Genomic DNA, 4,811 nt, shown 5'->3' on the forward strand with positions numbered 1-4,811 from the left:
ACACAACACTGCCAGGATGCCCTGCTTGAGCCTGGCAAAGCCTGGCTCCCTGCAAACAGGTGGTGTGTGCTTGTGCCCAGCAGGGGTTGTCACCACAGGTTGCAGGTCCTGGCCTGGTTTCCCTAGCAGGGCTCAGCAGCCTGGGGATATCCTGCTGGAATCTGGGGAGTTTGAAGCTGACTCTGCAGGGGATTAGTGAGCTCAGAGTGCCAGGAACACCTACAGCATCCTGGGCATTTTCTGTCTGAACCAGCAGGCCTGCTGGGCTCTCCTGTTCCTCTGGAACAACATATGCAGAGGGTGCTCACCTGATACCATTCCTCCAGGGTCCCATCCCCTGACCCCCTATCCTGCCTTCCATCTCTTGTGCAGACTAAGCACGCTGACCCCAAACCTTATCCACCTCTAATTCTACTACCCCTCCACCCACAGACACATGGCCCTCCTCTTGTAGTTCAAACTCTTGTTTCCTAATGATTTCAAGTTGTTTCATTTTATTTCCTCCAGGGTTTCTTCTTCATTATAGAATTATAGAACTAATAAAGTTTGTTTTGTATCACCCAATTTTTTCACTCCTTTAGCATCCAGTTCTGTTATAGTTGCTGGCCTCCTTCTCGCTATGGCCTTGCAGAAGATCTACAACCCAGTGTAAACCCTTAAGCCAAACTACTCACAGCCGAGGCCCCTCAGGCCCTGATTCCCTCACATGTCTGCTGCCTCTGTTCTGAATTCTATCTGGGCATTTTACAGAGAAGGAACCAAATAAATGGTGACCTTGGATCTTACCAAGTATACAACAGAGGTAGTACACATGGTAGGTATAACACAAATTTGGTTTTTTGGGCCTCCCTGGTGTCCTAGGGGTGAAGCCTCAGCGCTGACACCTTGAGGCCTGAATCTAGCCCAGCTCAGGGAGCTGACTCTCCTAGGGCTCAGCAGATTCTCCTATCTCACCAGATGCTCCCCTTATATCAGATAAAACAGATTTCAAACTCAAAAAGGTAAAAAGAGACCCAATGGTCACTACATTATGATCAAGGGGACAATACTTCAACAAGAAATAACACTCATTAACATATACTCACCAAACAAAGGATGACAACTATTGTCATCTCTGAAAACAGACATCAGAGAAAACACATACGTAATGGGAGACTTCAACACACCACTAACAAGAATGGATAGATCAACGAGACAAAAAATAAGTAAAGACACTAAAGCTCTAAATAAGGACCTAGAGCGCTTTGGCTTAACAGACATCTATAGAACACTAAACCCAAAAATAACAGTGTACACATTTTCCTCAAGCGCACATGGATCATTCTCCAGGATCGATCACATACTGGGACACAAGACAAACATCAACAGATACACCAACACCAAGATCGAAATCATACCAACCATCTTTTCTGACCCTGAAGGCATCAAACTAGAAATAAATCATAAAAAGAAGGCAAGGAACTCTCCTGTCTCTTGGAGATTGAAAACCACACTACTGGAAGACCACTGGACTAATGAGGAGATAAAAGACGAAATTAAAAAATTCTTTGAATTGGGCCTCCCCAGTGGCACAGCGGTTGAGCGCTGGGTTGTGAAGCTGCCCGTGGCTCTGCAGCGCTGGTTCGATCCACGGCTGCTCCCCGGCCAGTGGAGGAGGGTCCCACATGGTGCACAGACCTCTCCTGCCGCCTGCTGCTCCTCTCAACAGTGTACTTCTGTCCTTCTACCTGCTCTGCTACCCGCTCTGGCTCTGGTGAATTCTCTCACGCTCCACACTTCTGACTGTACCCAGTGCTTGTATAAATAAATAAATAAATGAATAAATAAAATAATCTTTAAAAAATTCTTTGAATTGAATGACAATGAGGACACCAATTTCCTAAATGTATGGGATGCAGCAAAAGCAGTGATAAGAGGAGAATATATAGCAATAGAGGCTCACATCAAGAACCAAGAAAGAACACAAAGAAACAACCTAATTTTGAAGGTCAAAGATCTAGAAAAAGAACACCAAAAAAAAAAAAACCCAAAACCAGTAGAAGAAATGAAATAATAAAAAACAAAGCAGAAATAAATGAAATTGAAACTAATAAAACAATCCAAAGATCAATGAAACCAAGAGCTGGTTCTTCGAAAATATCAATAAAATAGACAAACCCCTAGCCAGGCTCACAAAGGAAAAAGGGAGAAAGCACAAATAAGCAGTATCATAAATGAAAGAGGAGAAATCACAACGGACACAGCAGAAATCAAAAGAATAATCAGTAACTACTATGAACAGTTATATGGAAATAAGTTCAAAAATCTAGAGGAGATGGACAAATTCCTCCAACTCTACAATCACACAAAGCTAGATAAAGAAGTAGAACACCTAAACAGACCAATTACAAGCAGCAAATTTGAAATGATAATCAAAAACCTCCCCAAAAACAAAAGCCCAGGACCTGATGGATTTACAAATGAATTCTACCAAACATTCAGAGACGAATTAGTGCCTATCCTTCACAAACTCTTCCAAAAAAATGAGAAGGAAGGGACAATTCCAAACACGTTCTATGAAGCCAACATTACAATATTACCAAAACTGAACAAGGACAAGACAAAAAGGATCTGGGGGCACATTGGATAGACGACACCAATGGTCATATCAGATCCAATCAGGTAGCCCAGTCTGGAGACACCTGAATTCTCAGAAAGATGTGGTACATATACACCATGGAATATTACTCAGCATTCAAAAAGATAAACACATGCAATTTGCAGCAACATGGATGGCACTGGAAGGGATCATGCTCAGCGAAATAAGCCAAAAAGAAAAAGAAAAATACCGGGGGTCTCACTCATAGCAGGAATCTAGAAAACTTAAATAAGGGACCAGGAAAATGAATATAAGAAAGTGAAAATCAAAATCCACAAAAAACTATGAACCAGAGACACTTTTTGGGGGGTGGGGGGCGGGAGGGGAGGGATTGGGGTCAGAATGGGGCGTTTGCAATTGTATGGGGGGAATATAAAAATAAAACTTATTATTTAAATTAAAAAAAAAAAAACACTATCAGTGTCACCTCCTGTAGTTAGGTGTCTAGTCCTGGAAAGGCCTTGCTGAAAATCAGCATGCAAACTCTATAGCAGGTGTTACATCTGCAGCATGTGTAGGAAGACCCCTCCCTAACTTCCAGCTCCCCCAGCACAGCAGCCAGGTGCAATGGGGCATGACCAGCTCCATTGCAGAAGGGGCTCCTTGCACCAGAGTGGTTTTGGGTACATGCCAGTCAGGTTTGAACCTGTCCAGTGCCATTTAAAGGCAGCACAGCCTGCCTGCCTGGCTCTTCTGCAGAGCCCACTGTTGGCACAAGACCACACAACCTCAGGGTAGATAGGGTTTCACATGCTGGTAGGGGTTCTGTTTTAAAGAAGATGTGACATTGTAAAAGGAGCAGTCAGATTTTATCTCATGCAGGAGCCAATCAAATGTTGAAATGGTGTCAGTTTTGAAGATGCACCAATCCAGTATGAAAGGGGGGTAACACTGAAGGAAGTATAAGCTGGGACAGAAGCTGGTTTCATGCGTTGATTGGGAGACTCCATTTGGACACCCATTTACTGAGACCTTCATTCATCGAAACCTTCATTCATTGCAGACCTTTGCATCTGATCTCTCCTTGGAAACACTGCTTGACATTTGCTTCCGCCTCTAACTCTGCTCCCACATTGCCTATTGACTGGTGTCCCTGGCCTATGTGTAACATCCCTGGAAAAGCTGTAAATTGGTGCCTGGTCCTCTAACACCACTTGTGAAAAGAGCTGTCTCACGTTGGCCTATGTTTGGCATCTTTAAAGAGTGTAACACCGATGCCTGATCTTCCACATCCCCGCCTGCTGACTGGCACTGCAGGCATGTGCACCACCACCTCTAATCAGCAGCTTCTGATCTTCCAGCACCACTGCTCACTGCCGCCCCTTCCTCCAGAATTCCTGACACAACCTCTTGGTGCAGTTGCATCTGACACTGTCCAGTCCAGCCTTCAGATTTCTGCCTCAGCACCTCCTATTAAAACAATGTGGCTGCTTGCACTGGGAGTGGCAAATAGTGAAAAGCTTGTGGTCTCTGCTGCTTTCAGAGCAGGCTACACATACCTGGATAGTGGAATGGGAAATCACTGCTGCCACTCAATCTCCGGGCACCTTTGCTTAGGCAGCAGGCTGCAGGAAAGCCTCTAGGGCCCCTCTGACTTTAGGGACCTTGCATCCCTGTTGCACTGTGACTACCACCAGCTGCCACCATGAGTCGGGTCCTGGTTCATCACTTATTGGTGTGCACTACCTCCAGGCTCTGATTGACAGGACGGGGCCATCCTGCATAAGCAAGCTTTGGTTTGGACTACTAGACGCTGTGGGCACTCTTTGGGGTAGGACAGCCAACCATCCGTGGCCTTAGAAACTTTCCTTTTCCCCAATTTCCCCTCATTGTACCCTGAGCCTGACTTGTGTCTTGCAGTTGTGAGCACATAGATGAGGACCCACAGACTGTGTCATCCCCTCAGATTTACATGGTTTCACATGGACACACAGTCTTGACTGTGCTGTGACCAGAGCTGCTTAGCCACACTGACTTGGAGGACTGAGGAAAGCTACACTCCCATTCTTGACTCATTATGGCAATAAGCACTGATATTGTTTACGCTTCTAAGTTAGGGAGTGATTTGATTCACTCAGTATATGTATATATCAAGTACCAGCTGTGTTAACTGAAAATCATATCCTGTTTGAAGCACCCAGAGAGTTTATGCTTTAACTCAGAAGCACTTCCA

This window comes from Talpa occidentalis, unplaced genomic scaffold (genome assembly GCF_014898055.3).
Source record: "Talpa occidentalis isolate TD23 unplaced genomic scaffold, MPIMG_talOcc4v2.1 talOcc4.18, whole genome shotgun sequence".
Classification (NCBI taxonomy): Eukaryota; Metazoa; Chordata; class Mammalia; order Eulipotyphla; family Talpidae; genus Talpa; species Talpa occidentalis.